This window comes from Felis catus, chromosome D1 (genome assembly GCF_018350175.1).
Source record: "Felis catus isolate Fca126 chromosome D1, F.catus_Fca126_mat1.0, whole genome shotgun sequence".
NCBI classification, from domain to species: Eukaryota; Metazoa; Chordata; class Mammalia; order Carnivora; family Felidae; genus Felis; species Felis catus.
Window position 1 is genome coordinate 56563515 of NC_058377.1, and position 18970 is coordinate 56582484.

General features: G+C 43.5%; 1 long non-coding RNA gene across 1 annotated transcript in view; it reads left to right on the forward strand.

Annotated features, from left to right (window-relative positions):
- Positions 1 to 18550, forward strand: part of LOC102900725 — a 74691-nt gene extending 56141 nt beyond the window's left edge. Inside the window, exons 7-9 of the long non-coding RNA XR_006586282.1 lie at positions 10045 to 10213; positions 15128 to 15278; positions 18485 to 18550. This is a non-coding gene — a long non-coding RNA (uncharacterized LOC102900725). The remainder of the gene's footprint in view (positions 1 to 10044; positions 10214 to 15127; positions 15279 to 18484) is intronic.
- The last annotated feature ends 420 nt before the right edge of the window (positions 18551 to 18970 follow it).

Consider the following 18970-nt stretch of genomic DNA (forward strand, 5'->3'; position numbering starts at 1 on the left):
CTGTTTTACACCCCTACAGCCAGCTTCTTTGATCGACTTGACACCGACTTTTTTTTTTTTTTAGTTTATTTATTTTGGGGGAGAGAGAGAGAGAGAGAGAGAGAGAGAGAGAGAGAGAGAGAAAGAGATTCGCAAGCAGGCTCCATGTTGTCAGCACAGAGCCCAACACAGGGCTCAAACCCAGGAACAATGAGATCAGGACCTGAGTTGAAATTAAGAGCAGATGCTTAACCGGCTGAGACACCCAGGCTCCCTGACGCCAGCTTTCTTATTGGTCCCTCTGTCTCTATGCGGGTTGACCCTCCCACAGTCTCAGCACAGCAGAGGGACGGCTGGGCCAAAGAGTCTGTGAACACTCAAGCTTGGGAGTAGAGCCAAACCATTTTCCAAAATATTGCATCAGTTTACATTCTGGGAATATGTGAGAGATCTCATAGATGCAGACCCTCTCTGAGCCTTGTACGAATAGACTTATTATTATTATTATTATTATTATTATTATTATTATTTGCTAGGGTTGTGAAGCGATATCTTGTTGTGGTCTTGATTTGCATTTCCTGATCACTAATGGTAAACATGCCTTTATTCGTAGGCTTTTCCTCTTCTGGGAAAAGCTCTTTTTTTTTTTTAAGTTTATTTATTTATTTTTGAGAAGAGAGAATGAGGGTGAGGGGGAGCATGCATGTGACCAGGTGAGGGGCAGAGAGAGAGAGGGAGGGAGAGAATCCCAAGCAGGCTCTGTGTTGTCAGCACAGAGCCCAACGTGAGGCTCCATCTCACAACCAGTGAGATCGTGACCTGAACTGAAATCAAGAGTTGGTCACCCCACCGACTGAGCCACTGAGTCACCTTAAAAAGCTCATTCTTAATTTTTGCCCATTTCTCTACAGCACTGTTTGGGGGTTTGTCTGAATTTAAATTAGGCACTTATGCTACTAGTCCTTTATTGGTTGCCTATATCATGAATCTCTTCTCCCAACATTTAGCTTGTCTTTTAAAGTGTCATTTGATGAACAAACATTTTTAATTTTAAAATAGCCGTGCTTATCTGTCTTTTATTCCATAGACACTGCTTGGTGTGATTTGGGAAACCTCTTCCTCTCTGTATCTTCTACTAAGAATTTCAAGTTTTCTTTTGCAAGTGTAAGTTCTTAATTCATCTGGATTCTTACACAGTATGAGTCAGGTTCCACTTTTGGTTTTTAACACATAGATGATCGTCTTTTGCAGTTCCATTTGTTGAACACTCCCCCCTTTCCTCGATGGTATAGTGCATCACCTCTGTTGTGTGTAACACAGCATTCCGGGTCTGACTCAGGGCTTTTGTTCTCTCCCATCGATAAATGAATCCATCTCAGCCAGTGCCACGCCATGTTAACCGTTAGTTCTCATCTCTGGGAGCATGAGTCTCCTTCTTGTTTTTCTATCTTAGAAGTGTCCAGGCTAGGGGTGCCTGGGTGGCTCAGTCAGCTAAGCATCTGACTCTTGATTTTGGCTCAGGCCATGATCTCGGGTTTGTGAGTTCGAGCCCCACATTGGGCTCTCTGCTGTCAGCACAGAGCCCACTTCAGATCCTCTGTCTCCCTCTCTCTCTGCCCCTGGCCCACTTGTGCTCTCTCTCAAAAATAAATAAACATTAAAAAAAATTGTCCAGGCTATGATTACCCCTTCACTCATCCATATACATTTTCAAATTATCTTAACAAGTTCCAAACAATCTCTCTTAAAACGTTGCAGTTCTGGGGCGCCTGGGTGGCTTAGTCGGTTAAGCATCCGACTTCGGCTCAGGTCACGATCTCACAGTGGGTGAGTTCGAGACCTGTGTCGGGCTCTGTGCTGACAGCTCAGAGCCTGGAGCCTGTTTCAGATTCTGTGTCTCCCTCTCTCTCTCTGACCCTCCCCCATTCATGCTCTGTCTCTCTCTGTCTCAAAAAGAAAGAAACGTTAAAAATAAATAAATAAATAAATAAAGCTCTAAAAAAAAAAACTTCCAAATTTTTTCTTATATAGTAAGTATAACATGGATATTTAAGCAATTTTTTAGAAAGCAGTATGCAGGGATGCCTGGGTGGCTCAGTTGGTTAAGCAACTGACTTCAGCTCAGGTCATGATCTCATGGTTTGTGAGTTCGAGCCCCATTTTGGGATCTGTGCTGACAGCTCAGAGCCTGGAGCCCGTTTTGGATTCTGTGTCTCCCTCTCTCTCTGCCCCTCCCATGCTCACACTCTGTTTCTCTTTCCTTCAAAAATAAATAAACATTAAAAAAAATTTTTTAAAAGAAAGCAGTATGAAAAAAGGGAACTACAGACTTATTGAATTGCTTATGAATATTAATGCCAAGTATTTAAAGAAAATATTAGAAATATTAGAAAATATTGGAAAACATTCCATCACATTACCACGAACAGGTTGGGATTAGGGAAATCATTAATATAATATAACAGATTAATAGATTTAAGAAGAAAATCATGTGATTATCTCCATAGATGCTGAAAAAGCCCTTAATATAACTCGCCATAGAATGAATTGGTAAGTGTCTTTTTAGTATCATAAAATATATACTTTGCTCCTAAAGCTAGAATTTTACTTAATGGAGAAATACTAGAGACATTTCCACTAAGGTCAGCAATAAACACAGAGGCCCTCTACTTGTCAACGTTGTACTGGAGGCACTAGACAAAGCAGTTAGAGAAGAGAAAACAGTAAGAGGCACAAGAATTAGGGAGAAATGGGAGAAGTCTATTCCTTGCAAATGATATGACTGTGGACCCAGAGAGCCCTGAAAGTATTTTCTATTTGCCTTCATTTTTACCATTTCTGGAGTTCTTTCTTTGTGTAAACCCAAGCTTTTGTCAGTATCATATTCCTTTTGCCTGGAGAACTTCCTTTAATGTTTCTTATAGCACAAGTCTGCTGGGAATTAATTTCCTGGCTTTTGTTTGTCTACAAAGTCTGTTTTTTTTTTTTTTTTTTTTTTAATTTTGAAAGCTGTTTTCACTGGTTATAGAATTTTGGGTTGACTTTTTTTTTTTCTTTCTTAGCTCTTTAAAGATGTAATTCTTATCTTTGTTCCTCTGTATGTAATGTATCTTTTCCCCTGGCTGCCTTTAATATTTTCACTTTACCTTTGGTTTTTAGCAGTTTTAATAGAAGGTGTCTAGATTTTTAAAAAATTATTCTGTTGAGATTCTCTATGTTCTTGGATTTATGATTTCATATCTTGCATTATTTTTAGAAAATGGTCAGCCTATCTGTTCACATATTTGTTCTGGTCTGTTATTTCTTCTCCTGGGATTTCAATTACATGGATGTTAGACTGATATTGTACAGCTCTTGAAGGCTCTGTTCTGTTTGTTTGTTCGTTTTTTTTTAATCCTTTATTTTTTTGTGTTTCAGTTTGGGTAATTTTCTATTGACCTAACTTCAAGTTCATTGATCCTTTCGTTCAATGTATTGAGTCTTCTGATGCACTCAGAAAAGCACTTCATGTATGTTTTTTTCATTCTAGTATTTCCACTTCACCCTTTCTTATTGTTTCCACCTCTCTGTAAATTTTCACACTAGGCTCTCAGTACGGCAACCTGCCTATCTTTGAGACACACACTCCCTTGGTCCCCTATGTTCATCATCAGCAAAGGGGTTTCCTTCCATTCCCTCCCTCTGGGTCTCCATGGGTTGGCTGCATCCCTCCACTAAAGGTCTTAGCTCCAGACAGGTGACCCACTCCTTATAACCACTCCCCCGGGCTCCAGTGGTAGCTCCCTCCCCTTGCTCTTTCAAGCCTGTGAGTAGCAAGCCCTCCTTGGTTTGGCACATGGCACATATATTTATAGAATAAATGAACGAATGAAAGTCTCTGAAACATCAAGTGTTGAGGGAAGGGTGGGTGACAAGCATGGAATTAGAAGTTAAATTAGGGCCACTTGGTAAAAGGCCTTAAATGCCTCAGAGCTCTCAGCCGGCAGGCTGAATTGTCTAACTAGAAATAACCAAATGGACCTGAGACCAGAGCTAATTGCTACAGGTGGGTGCTGTGCAGAGGACTCCATCAGCTGCTAGGTGCTGAGTTCCCACCTGGGTGGACAAGGCCCTGTCTGCTCTGCCATCCTGGTGGCCTCTTGCTGCTGGCTTTATGCTTGGCACAGAAGAAAGACGTGGAGTGGTCCCCGCCTTGTGCCTCATTGCCTAGGTGACTTTGAGGAAGCACAGACCCTCCGTGGGCCTCACTTTCTACATGTACAAAGTAGAGCTGGGATTAGAGGTATAAGAGAAAGAATTGACACTAAGGGCCTACTCTGAGTTGTCCTAATATTAATACTTACTAAAGAGCTAGCATTTTTGAGTGCCAACTGTGAAGTAAGAGATCTATATGTATTGTTGCATTGAATTCTCAAGACAACACTACAAGGTAGGTGCTATTGGTATTGCTCATTCACACATATGAACACTGACATTTTACATAATCCTCACAACCCCCCAACGCAGTTGCAGGTGTCACCACAGCTCTGAGCGGTGCAGGGACCTGCCTGAGATCTCACAGCCCTCAGAAAGCAGAATGAAGCTTCCATTTGGGCCTTTCTTACTCCAGAGCCCCTACATCACACTCTCCATTCCATGATTATAATTGGTTTCCTTTCTTGAACAGTTCATGAAATTCTCAGGGTCAGGAATTCTGTGTCCTCAGTATGGAAGACAGAGTCTGGCCCAGAGAAGTTGAGAGGGAAATTTTGATGAAAGATACAGAAGAGGGAAAGGGAGGGAGAGGAGGAGAAGGAGTTGAGGCCGGGGGGGGGGGGGGGGGGGGAGGGGGGGGAGGGAGAGGAAGAGAGAGGCAGCAAGCACCAGCCTTGAGGAGGCGCTCTCTCTGGTGGTCATTCTGAGGAGCTGCATGCAGCATGGACTTCCCTTCTAGGGCAGGGCTCGGCTGGCCAGTGCTCTGGAGAAGCCTGGAGAATAGGCAAAGCTCTGAGGGGGACTAACTCATCGAGATGGCTAAGGGACCTATTTCGGCTGGAGAAGAGCTAAGTCTGTCTCTTTTCTGGTCTTGTCAGAATGGAGAAATCAGGGCCATCCTGGGGCTTTGCAATCTGTTGAGCCTCTCCTTGTGTGTCTGGGGCTTTGGGGTATGGTCCTATGAGGAAGAATTATCACCTCATTTTACAGAGGAAGAAGCAAACCCAGGGAGCTGAAACAGACTTCTCCAGCTCACCACACTAACATGACCTTGTTCGGCTGGTTTGGTTCTTGTTGGTTTTTGTTGGCTTTAAGACCGTTATGGACCCACGTGGGTCCCGGCCCTCTTCTCCCTTCATTCATACTCTCCCTGGGTGACCTGACTCATGACATGGCTGCCACTTCCACCTGTACCTCTCTTCTGGGCTCCAGACTGTCAGCCTGACGTCCGTGCCCACGTATCCCAAAGGCATCTCATACCGGGCACGTTCAAGAGCAGACTCCTGGGTCTCTTGCCCCGCCCCCCCATACCATATCCCTTAACCTCTGCCAGTCTCCCCCTGCACAGAAAACGGCACATCATCTGCCCAGTTGTTTGAGGCAGAAACCCAGGAGACCTTGTAGGTTCCTCCCTTATCTATGCCCTCCCTTCAACCCATCAGCAACTCCTGTCACATCTAGTTCCAAAACGCATCTCCCTTACCTGTCCCACGTCCATTCTCCGTCTCCCAGACCATCATCTGCAGGCACTACTACGGTAGCCTCTGTACTGATGTTCCTCCTCCTCTTACTGTTTTCTTCACTCAGCAAATGGTTGGCAGGTGCTCCTGTTCTGTTTATCAGCCACTGCTCTGCTCACTGGGAGCAAGACTTGCCCTCTGGCCTCTTGTAGTCAAATCTTCAAACAGTGTTGTTATTGCGTTTATTATGCAAATTCCATGCATAACACCTACCTGATACCTTCGAAACTCTTCACCATGACCCACAAGTACCTGTGTGATCTGGTATTTCTGGTAGCTTCCCCTGCCAAACTTCTCTTCTCCATCCGTGTGCCTGTGATTTAGCCATACTACTCTCCTTTCGTTCTTTCACTTCCTTAAATATGCCATCCCCTCCCACCTGGGGGCCTCTATTCACACTGTCCCTTCTGCCTGCAATGTCCACTCCCCAGCCTTTGTATTGTTGTCTCCTCTTGGTTTAAATAACACCTTCTTTGACACCCCAGGAAGTAGCCTGGTCTATGCAGCACTGCCCAAACTGTGTTCTGAGATAACGTGGCTATCTCAGAAAAGCTTCGTGATGAGTTGAATTTGGAGAGTCAGAGTACACAACATGATAAAGGCTCTGAGAAGTCCTGCTGTGAGTTTTGCTCTGAGAAGAGCCCATTTAGCTGTGTTCAACCCTACAGTCCCCACCCCTGTTTGCCTAATTGTGGGAATACAATTTAATTAGAAAGTAAGTAATCTCTGAGCTCAGGGGCAGTGGCCAGATTCCACACGGGACTTGCAGTGGAGTCAGCCAGGGGTAGGAACTAAAAGCCTGGGTCTTGGATCAGACAGGCTCCCAGGGTCTAAGTGTGGCTCTCTGTGCCCTGGTGATGACATATGTTTTGGGCACCTACAGGCTGAATTAATGGCCCCCAAAGATGACATTGTCAGCACCAGAAACTGAACGTGGCAAAAAGGACTATTCAGGTGTGATTATCGAAGAGTTTGTGATTATCCTGGATTGTTCTGTATTATGCAAGTGGGCCCGAAATGATCACAGAGGTCCTTATATGAGGGACGCAGGGGTGAGAGTCACAGGAGGAGAGGTGATGATTGAGGCACAGGCTAGAGTGAACCTGGAACATGGAGGGAGGTTCATGAGCCCCAGGACACGGACAGCTACAAGGAGCTGAAAAAGCAAGCTAGCAGATCGCCCCTCGGGCCTCAGAAGGAGCGAATCTTGTCGATCAATGCCCTGCTGTTAGCCCAGTGAGACTAATTTCAGACTTCTGACCTCCAGAGCTGTGAGAGAATACACTTGTGTCGTTTTAAGCCACCAAATTTGTGGTCATTTGCTCCAGTAGTGTTAGAAAACTAACACAGCCCCTTGTCGGGGTTGAGTAAGTCTTGGTTCTGAACCCTTTCTTTTCTCTTACTCCCCTGAACAGCCACAACAAAACCCTCAGATAATAATCTGGGCTCCATGAGCTAGCCTGCTCCTCTCTCTGCTAGAATGCCTTCCATATGTACCCCCTCCCAGACTTCCAGACTCAGTTCAGGCGTCACTTCCACCAGGGGGCCTGCTACGGCCCCTCCCACACCCATCAGGCTGAAGCAGAGACCCACAGCACTCGCGATGGGGACCCTGCCACCACACAGCTCAGCTTCCTTCATTCACGCCTCATTCTCTGCCAGACTGTGAACATCAGCAGAGGCTTTGTGCATGGAATGAATGGGTGGTGTGTTAGGAGAAAGCCCAAGGTGAAAGGTCCTCTGGTGAAATAAACATGCTCTGTCTGGGTGGGTGCCCTCATCTGCGCCTTCGCTTGGGGCCCACCTCGTGAAGTCAGCGTGTCACTTTGCACCCTGGATGGTTTCCTGTGGACATACCACACGCTCCTTCAAGCCTAGTAAGTTTGCATGATGTGAACTGCCATCAGCATCTACCAAACGCTGGCTCCTCCCGCATTCCCTGGCTAGCACTGGCACCACCGCCAACCCCTCCGGGACTCTGGAGTTACCAGAACTCTTCCTTCTCCTTCTTTCCGCACCCGGTTATTCCGGAAGTCTTGCCATTTCTACCTTAGGCACATCTCTCAAGTCCATCTTCTTTCCTCTGTCTCCACTGCCCCCGGTGCAGCCCAGACTCCCATCACCTCTTCACTGGACCCAGCTACGGCCTCCTCCTTTGTCTCTCTGCCTCCAGGAGGGCCCCAGCCAGCCGCTTCTCCACACACACACACACACACACACACACACGCACGCACACACAGCCGCCACCAGAGGGCGCTGTTAGAACCCATGTTGAGCGCGTTGCTTACCTGCTCCGGAAGAGCAGATACATACGGGTGTTTGGGGCCGCTATGTGCTGCCCATCAGCTGTCCTTCTCCAGTATTTCCTAAGAGACCACAGCTGCTGATGGCAGATGCCGCCCCCCCCCCGCCCCCATCTACGTCCCTGCCTACTGGATCGTGATCCCCAGTTCCGCCAAGAGACCAGCTGCAGCTTCCCTCCTCTGTGGCCAGCCCTGTGACCCAAAGGGACCCTGCCCTGTAGGGCCGGCAGAGTCCTTCTAAGGCATTCAGCGACTAGAGACCCATTCTCATCACGACAAGCATAGTAAACTTCTCTTGCATCAAATACCATTTACTGCCATAAATGTTTTGAAAAGGATTTTTGTAATTTCGAGTTTGGTGAAGAGCAAGTCGCTCCTTTTGTTTTGTAACTTGAACTTAACTATACTTATTATAACGAAACAAGAATTGGTTTGGGTCGCCCATGACTAGTTGGCATTAATACTGCACTTGCAGACATTTTAATGAAACATTTGTTCATTCTGACGTTGCTGTTTTTCTGCTCACGTTTTGGAGCCTGTGTAGTTTTCTTCCCAGGGCTTAACTATTCTGTATTTGTGTAAGCTCTTAAAAAGCTCATGGGCCCCAAGCCATGAAGCCATGAGACCATTAAAATATCCTTGGCTCTCTGCAAAGAGAGGGCTGAGCTCACAGCAGAGCTGGGTGGCTGGGGTCTGGGGGCTTCCAGCAGCTCACATACAAGGGCATCAAGGCCACCCCTATTGTGCCAAAGAGTGACAACAAGAAGAGACTTTGAGGGAGGAGGAGGTCAGGAAATTCTGAGCAATCCCCCTGCCCCCATGGCCACCTCCACGTTGCACCCTCCTGCCCACCTTGCCCTCACTCTGTAAGTTCTGGCTCAGACCGAGCTCTCTTGAAGTTTGGCTCCTTGAAGGACTTAAGGCCCTGAGCTGACTAAGTGGCAAGAGATCAGAGCTGTTGGTTCTCCCACAGCTCAGTCCCCTTTTCATTTCCCCAGCGTTCCAACCTCATAGGGCTGTATCATGAGGAGTGGAGGCTTTGGGGTCAGAAAGGCGTGGGTTCATATGTTGGCTCCATCTTGAATTAGTTCCATGATTGGGGGCAAGTCACTCGTTTCCTCATCTGCAAAATGAGTCGAATAGTACTAACTCATGGGCTATCGTGAGGATCAAACATGAAGCCACTAGCATAATGCTTGGCAGTCTGTAGGCACTTGATAGAGAGGAGTTGCCTTCTCTCCAGCCATTTCTTTTTTTTTTAAATCTTTTTTTTTTTTTTTAATTTTTTTTTTTCAACGTCTATTCACTTTTGGGACAGAGAGAGACAGAGCATGAACGGGGGAAGGGCAGAGAGAGAGGGAGACACAGAATCGGAAACAGGCTCCAGGCTCTGAGCCATCAGCCCAGAGCCCGACGCGGGGCTCGAACTCACGGACCGCGAGATCGTGACCTGGCTGAAGTCGGACGCCCAACCGACTGCGCCACCCAGGCGCCCCTCTCCAGCCATTTCTGAACCCACAATCTCACCAGTCATGGAGTTTGGCCACCCATGTCCTGGCTTCCTTCCCTTTTTAGGACCTTGACACCAGGGCATCAGGATGCCAATCCTATAGGAGAAAGGGGATGGGAGGTCTATTTACCACATAGCTGGTAGATATTGGGCACAGTTCTGGGACTTTAAGCAGGTGCCACTATCACCCTTGAAGGCCTGCTTGACAGAAATATTTATATTTTCCTGCCAGGTTCTGTTTCCCCTTACCCACCTGGAGTGCTCCGCCACTCCAGAGGGGTGGAAGGCAGAATGTGTAATCCTCTCCACCAAGTTCCAAGCCACAGTCCCCCATCTTCACCAAGAGAATATTGATTCTAACTAAACACCACTTCCCCTAACCATTGCACTTGACCCTACTATTTAAGCGCAGCAGGAAGGCATGTCTTTTAAAATAGAAAAAAAAGAAAGGTAGGTACTTAATTTCAGCAGTCATCATGAAAGATTTTGAGTCAGCAAATCCAGCAAATGGATTGTGGCTAATGCCTTTTCCTTACAGAAAGCAGATGGCTGGTATCCAGCCTCCATCAAAACGGCAGTCAGCCTGCAAAAGATAGCAGCACAAACTTGGCCCACTTCCACCCTCCACCGAAACTTCGTGTGGCTTCTTCAATTCCGGGGGCAATGTCTCAAGAAATCGAAGTCAGATACTGCTCCACAAACAAGAAGTAAGTTTTCTAAACTGTCTTCCAGTTACCGCCATCCCCACCCCCCACCCCCCACCCCCATCACCACCATTCAGCCATTATCCATGAGTGCCTACTATGTATCTGGCGGGATCTACTCTGCGTGGCTTTGGGGTTGGCATCTATTTTCCAGGGAGAAAATTGAGGCTCAGAGAGGATAAATCATTTCTCCAAAATTACCCACTTGGTGAGAAGCAGGGCTGGGATTCAAAGTGTGGTCACTCGGACTCTAAAGCCTAAGTTTCTTCTACTATGATATAATTTCTCTCCTCTTTCCCCCTTTACCACCCTGACACACCTCTTCCTTTGCTTGTCAGCTCTTGTCACCTCCTCCTCTCCAATCGTCCCTAATTTTTGGCATGCCCTCAAGATTAAATTGTTCACTTTCACTCACAAGGTACACTTGTGGCTACCTCATAGCAGTGCTTACTACAGTCTGTTATTACTTTATGTCCACTACTCTCCCAATTCCCTCCAGACTTACACTCTTTGAGGACAGACACTGTCCATTGGTCACGTATCCCTGGAACCTAGGGTTTGGCTCATGGTTTACTCAAAAGTCTGTGATCTAAATCCATGAATGAATAAATGGATTCATAGATGGGTGGATGAAGAGACATGTACATTAGTGGATGAGTGATTGAGTACATTAACAGATGGTTAAGGAAAACTCAAATCTACACTTATAACCCTTCCCAGTTCACTCCATTCTTATATCTCCAGATGCCTATCGAAACTTTCCACTTGGCTCCTTTGTTATCATCTAAAATGAAACGTGTACAAACCTAATCTCCACCCTAGCCGATTCCTTATCTATTTTCTGACAATAGTACTGCTATTCTTCCCAGGGTTGCCATCACTGGTCCTCTGATCGATTCATTCAGCCAACAATATTTTTTACGTGTGTGCATGTGTGTGTATGTGTGTGTGTGTGTTTGACTGTCTGCTATGCACTATGAATAAGACAGGCAAGGTTCCGAGAGAACTCAAAGGAGCTCAGAGTCAACAGTGGGGTGGAAGATAGCATAGCAGACAATAGGCAAGTAAAAAAGTTAACCGGACAATTACAGAGCATAATGAGTGATACAGTAAGGAAACATAGAATGATGAAAGGGAACTAAGGGACCTCACTCTAAATAGGATGGGAGGGAGGGCTTGTTCGAAGCAAGGCCTGAAGGATGAGAATAAGCCATTCAATATAACAGTTGAATGAACATTCCAGGCAGAGGAATCATCAAGTGCAAAGCTTTCTGGGCTGGAACAATCCTGGGGTGTTTCAGGAACAGAAAGGGTCCAGATGTGGCTGGAGTGCAGTGAACAGCAGGAGACTGTAGACAGGAAGTGTTAACAGACCTGAACCAGGTCATGCAGGGTCTTGAAGGCCAGTAAGGAGTCAGGTTTTATTCCAAGAGCAATGGAAAGCCATTGAAACATCTCAAGCAGGGGAATGACATGACCCCCCCTGGCATGCAGGCAAAGAGCTCCCCCACCCCAGGTGCAAGTGATTCACAGGTGTGTTATCTCGAGTCATTAGGAAAGGGTTAACTCCAATTCCATTTAAACTGTTACCTCGCACAGAAAGGGAAAACATCCAAATGCTTTTTGTAAAGTCATCATAGCATCGGTGGCCATCCTGACCAAAAGGCACAGCAAAAAGGAAACAAACCAAGCTTATTTGTAAGTACTAATACAAAACAATCTTTAAAGTTTTAGTGAATAGAATAATGAAGCACTTTAAAAGAACAACACACTGCAACCAAATTAACCTTATATCAAAAAGGCAAGAATGGTTTAATAGTAATGAGCTATATTATAGGGGCGCCTGGGTGGCTCAGTTGGTTGAGTGTCTGACTTTGGCTCCGGTGGTGATCTCGCAGTTCATGAGTTCGAGCTCCATATCGGGCTCACTGCTGTCAGCATGGAACCCCCTTTGGATCCTCTGTCCCCCCCTTTCTCTGTGCCTCTCTTTCTCTCTCTCAAAAAAAGCTATATTATAATTACATAGGTTGAGAGATCAAAGTGGCAAAGACATGATCATCTCTGAAGAGACTGAAAAGATATTTGACAAATTCACCATATATTCTTGATGTTTGAAAAATTTCTTAGTAATATTGGAGCAAATGGATAGTTCCTAAATATTTTGTGCCAAAAATCAACATCATACTTAATGGTGAGATATTGGAAACATTCCCATTAAAGTCAGGAACAATAATTCTAGAGATGCATTAGGAACCATTGGATAAGAGGAAGAAATGAGAGATATAAATAAGAAAGAAAGACAAAAATTGTCATTTTTGTGACCAATAAATTCAAGATCATCTATAAACTATTATAAGTAATTAGAAAGTTTAGTATGGTTGATAAATAGAGATCGATACATGCAAAAATTCGACCATCCTGTTGTGTATCATTATAATAAAAGATGTAATTTTAAAATATGTCAGTTCAGGGAAGTACATGAAAAGATGTTCAACATCCCTAGACATTAGGGTAATGCTAAATTAAAACCATGATGAGATATCACTACACGCATATTAGAATGGCTAAAATAAAAAAGAAATGATAATACCAAACACTGGCAAGGAAGTAAGGAGCCAGGTCTTTTATCCACTGCTGGTAGGAAAGCAAAATGGTGGAGCTGTTCTGGAAAATAGAGAGCAGTTTCTTAAAAAGTTACATATACACTTACCATACAATCTGTAAATGACTCCCGAGAAGCGAAAATGTGTTCACAGAACTAGTACGTGCATGTTCATACCAGCTTTATTGGTAAAGTCCCCAAATTGGAAACAACCCAGATGTCCTTCCATGGGTGAATGGTTAAACAAAATGTGGCTTATCTATACAATGGAATAATACTCAGCAATAAGAAGGAACAAACTGTTGACGTGTGTAACAATTTGGGTGCATCTTAAAGGAATTATGCTGAGAGGAAAAGGTTCCACACTCTATGATTGCATCTGTATGACCTTCAGAAATATCAAAAGCTTAGAGATGGAGACCAGAGTAGTGGTTGCCAAGGAAACCAGGGAAATCAGGCAAGGGTGTGATGATGAAGAGGTAACAAGAGAGAGAGAGATCCTTGGGGGCACCTGGGCGACTCAGTCGGTTAAGCATCTGACTTCGGCTCAGGTCATGATCTCGTGGTTCATGAGTTGGAGCCCCACGTGGGGCTCTATGCTAACAGCCTGTTTCAGATTCGGTGTCTCCCTCTCTTTCTGCCCCTCCCCCACTCGCACTCTGTCTCGCTCGCAAAAAATAAACAAACGTTTGACAAAAAAAAGAGAGAGAGAGACAGATCCTTTGTGGTGATAGTACAGTCCTATATCTTAATTGCAGTGGTGTTTATACAAATCTAAATATGTGATAAAATGTCACAGGACTATCCATGAAGGCATAGTGAAACAGGAGTGTGTGCCAACACCGGTGAAATCCAAATAAGGTCTGCATTCTAGTTAATTGTACGATATTAAAGTACAATCGCTTGTTTTGATCATGTACTGTAGTTATTTGAGATGTGGCCACTGGGAGAAGCTAGGTGATGGCCACAGAGGCCTCCTGGCAGTACTTTTGCAACTTCTTGTAAGTTTATAATTATTTAGAAATAAAAAGGAAAAGAAAATGCCATTTCCAGTTACAACAAAAGCCATTACCCAAGAACATACAAGAACAGAGAGCTTTGCCATCTTTACGAGCCAGTAAATCTCAAAATGCACAAAATGGAAATTCTTCTTAAATACTAAATAAATTCAATACAACTCCATAAAACATTCCAAAAGGCTTTTTTGCTTCAGAAAAGTTTTCAAAGAATTTGACAAGCTGATTCAAAGAGTAATACAGAAGGATGAAGGGCAAAACTTCCAACGGAATGTAAGCTCCGTGACAAAAGAGATGTTTATCTATTTTGTTCAACTCCATACCCTGGAGCGGTGCCTGGCACCTAGTAGGTGCTCAAAAAATCTTTGTGAACAAATAGATGACAGCCTGGAATAAGAGGAAGAGAAGGAAAGATTTACCCTACCAGCTATTAAGACTTACAATGATTTGAGACTATAATATTGGCATAGGGGTAAATAAACAGATAAATCAAAATAGAATATAACGTTTAGGAACATACTTATGAAAACTTGTCATATAGAGGAAGCAGGATCAGTCAGTGAGGAAAAGATAAACCTCAAATGTGCTTAAAAAAATAACTCCATTTGTGGTAAGCACAGCATAGCATATAGAGATGCTGAACTTCAATGCTGAGCACCTACAAAACTAATGTTACATTGTGTGTCAACTTTACTCATGCAAATTAAAAAAAAAAAGGATCGGGTGTTTATTTTTTTTTTAATTTTTTTAACGTTTTTATTTATTTTTGAGACAGAGAGAGACAGAGCATGAATGGGGGGAGGGGCAGAGAGAGAGAGGGAGACACAGAATCTGAAACAGGCTCCAGGCTCTGAGCTGTCAGCACAGAGCCCGACGCGGGGCTCGAACTCATGGACCGCGAGATCATGACCTGAGCCGAAGTCGGAAGCTTAACCGACCGAGCCACCCAGGCGCCCCTGGGATCAGGTGTTTATATGGAAAAACAAAACAAAACTAGGTCCTTTTCTGTATTGAGATTTGCATTCCACTGTAAGTCACATGAAAGCGGCCTAACCAAAAACGGATTTGTCTTTTTTCACAACAAGAATTCTAAATATATACAGAAGAAAAAAATTATAAAACTTAAAAATCAACAACAAAGTCCAGAGGCAGACGGGCGCAGCAGCCCCACAACGTCATTAATGGTCTAAGTTCTTTCTGTCCGTCCCTCCACCATTTTTAGCTTGCAGCTTCTGTCTTTAAGATTGTCACCTCATGCTGGCATAAGGATGATTAACCTCTAGCCTTTCTATTTTTCAGAAAAGAAGTAGGAGAAGGAAAGAAAGGAGGTAGGAGGGAAAAGACCCTTAAGTCAATGTTTTCGTAGAAATCGCCAAGGCTCTGCTGCTTACACCTCATTGGGCAGAGCCATGTCGCCTGACCTCTTCTGGCTACAAGGGAGTCCAGAAAGGTGAGGAAGTATCCTGTGGACCTGAATTGAAATATCCTGGGAGTATTTTTTTTAACGTGTATTTATCTATCTTTGATAGAGAAAGAGAGAGAGAACACAAGTAGAGGAGGGGCAGAGAGAGAGAGAGAGAGAGAGAGAGAGAGACAGAATCCGAAGCAGGATCCGGGCCTCGAACAGTCAGCACAGAGTAGGGCAGAAGGCTAGTGTGCCACACAACTTTGCATCATACGCAAAAGGTGGATTGAAAATCTAGACACAAGGGGAGCCTGGGTGGCGCAGTCGGTTAAGCTTCCGACTTCAGCCAGGTCACGATCTCGCGGTCCGTGAGTTCGAGCCCCGCATCGGACCCTGGGCTGATGGCTCAGAGCCTGGAGCCTGTTTCCGATTCTGTGTCTCCCTCTCTCTCTGCCCCTCCCCCGTTCATGCTCTGTCTCTTTCTGTCTCAAAAATAAATAAACGTTAAAAAAAAATTAAAAAAAAAAAGAAAATCTAGAGACAAAAACTTTTCAAAGGTGATATAGGAGAATATCCTTATAACTGACATCAGAGTAGGGAAGAGGGTTTTTTTTTTTTCATCCTTCTAAAAAAATTTTTTATTTAAATCCAAGTCAGTTAACATACAGTGTAATAATGGTTTCAGGAGTAGAAGTCAGGGATTCATCACTTACATATAACACCAAGGGCTCATCTCAACAAGTGCCCTCCTTCATGCCCATCCCCCACACAACACCCCTCCAGCACCTCTCAGTTTGTTCTCTGTATTTAAGAGTCTCTTACGGTTTGCCTCCCTTTCTGCTTTTACCTTATTTGTCCTTCCCTTCCCTGATGTTCATCTGTTTTGTTTCTTAAATTCCACATATGAGTGAAATCACATGGTTATCTATCTTTCTCTGACTGACTTCTTTCGCTTAGCATAATACATTCTAGTTCCATCCACCTTGTTACAAATGGCAAGATTTCATTCTTTTTGATTGCCGAGTAATATTCCATTGTGTATTCCATGCCATATATATGTGCCACAGTTTCTTTATCCATTTGTTAGTCAAAGGACATTAGGGTTCTTTCCATAATTTGGCTATTGTGATAGTACTGCTAAAAATATTGGGGTGCATGTGCCCCTTAAAGATGCAAAAAGCATAAACTTTGATTTGATGAACACATCTGATTGCCTTAAAACTTTAAACCTATGTATATCAAAATACACTATAAATGAGGTTAAAAGTTAAGTCACACACTGGGAGAAGAAATTTGCAATACATATAAGCATACATACAAGCATATAATATTATTTGCATACATATAATATTGTGATTAATATGCAGGATATTTAAAGAATTCATATAAAATAATTCTTTAAACAACCTAACAGAAAACTGGCAAAGGACATGAACAGGAAATACACAAAAACTCCCAATAGGCAATAAGCACATGAAAAGATACTTAACCTCACTAGTATCCAAATTTAAGCACTCATAATTTAACATTTCTACCTACCAGACTGGCAAAAGCTTAAAAGTCTAGTAATTCCAAATATTGGTGATGATGTTGAGAAACAGGAACTCTCACATGTCACAGGGGGGAGTGAAAATTGGCACAATCACTTTGGAGGGCAAGTTGTTTTTGCATATATTGGAAGGGCCAGAAATTTTACTTCTGGATTATTAACCAGAGAGAAATGCTCTCACATGGGCTATGGAGACACACATAAGGAAAAATATGTTGTACTATTTGCAATAGATCAAAAAAAAATGGAAACAGTGTAACTATTTCTCAGTGGAGAAGTAGATTTTTTAAAAATGGTTTATCATACAACAGCCCACTAGAGAGCAGTTAAGATGGCCTAACTAGCTCTAAATGTAACAACATGGCTGAATCTTGAATTCCAATTGGCCAGGGAAAAAGGCACATTGTAAGGGTATCATCAAGTTTGATACCATTCAGAAAAAAATGCCAGATACATAAATGTTTAATACACATGAATTTAACTTATTTATTTAATGTTAAATACACATTGAATATAGGTACATGTGTATTAATAAATGCACAAAAACATGCATCCACACCATCTTCCATATGGTGGGAATATTGGAGGAAGGAAGGCAGCATGTGTGTTCACTATGGAACTTAAGATGTGCCAGTGTTGGGGCCCCTGGGTGGCTCAGTCAGTTAGGCGTCCAACTCTTGGTTTCAGCTCAGGTCATGATCTTGCAGTTTTGTGGGCTTCAGGCCCATGTTGGGTTCTGCGTTGGCCTGCTTGTGATTCTCTCTCCCTCTCTCTTTCTAAAATAAATAAACTTAAAAACAATAAGGGAGCTGCAGGGCCATCACCAAGGGGAGAAAATAATGGAACAATCTGAGCATCAAAATAAAAAGTGATAGTAATGGATGAAAACCACTGAAAAAAAAGTAAGAATTCATGAACCCACACTGGTGTAAACAATGATACCAACTGATAAAAGAAGAAGGAATAATGGAGTTAGAAAATCACTATTTGGCAAACATCACAGTAATAATTGTCTCAGGCAACAACCATCAATAGTTGTTAAAACTAGTAGATGGAAATTTGATGAGTCACAGGAGATCTACAGAGTCTCAAAGTATCTGGCTTTATTACAATATTTACGTATTATACTAAATGAAGAAATTGGGAATATTCATCCTGAGAAGAGAAGATCGGGGGATATAATGGTGGTTTTTAAATATGACTTTAAAATGCTGTCATCTGTGGTCTCAAGGCAAGATGGAAATTGCAAGAATTCCTAATTTGGCTCAATATAAGGAAGAATTTTTCAGCCTGAAACATAAGTTAAAAAAAAAAAGACTCAGAACATATTCAATTATTCCCAGACTCTAGAAATTTTAACATTCATTTATTCTAGGATTCTAAGACTGTATCATTCAATTATTCTGAGACTCTAGGATTTCAAATATATGGTTTACAATTCTAAGATTCTCATTCTTTTATTCTGATTCCAAGATTCAAAGACTTCATGATTCTGGTATAATTCCTGTTTCTGTGGTCAGACCAGTCATAGGAAAAACACTGAGGTATTTGTCTCTAAATCTCACCTAGCTTCATAACTGGAAATCCAAATGAATTGGACCTTCCTACCCATCCTTTATGACTGGGAACAACTGTCCTCTGGTTGTGTTCCTGAAGATAGGGAAGGCTTCCAGCATTTCACCTTAAAATATACTATTTCTAGGGGAGGAGCCAAGATGGCGGAACAGCATGGAAGCTTTTTGTGTGTCTCGCATCCATGAAATACAGCCTGATCAACACTAAACCATCCTGCACACCTAGAAAACTGATCTGAGGATTAACACAACAATATGCACAACTTGAACCACAGAATTCAGCAGGTACATGGTGGGGAGGGGTGAACTGGGGGAGAGAGAAGCTGTGGAGGGCAGGGAGCGGCTTTTGTGTGCAGAGAGAGGATGGAGATGGGGGGGGGTGGAGAATATGGGAAAAGCACCTCCTCCCAAAAGCAGCTGGAGAGAAAGTGGAAAAGTGGAAACAGCTGCAGGGACTGAACTAAAAAGGGAGAAAGGAAAGGGTTTAAATTCCATTAAGACTCTATAAACAGAGGGAGCAGAGTCTGAAACTCCACAGCTCAATACCTGGCGGTGTTCTGGTGGGAAGGGCGAATCCCCAGGAGCAGAGTGAAATCCGGGGTTCTTCAGGCCAC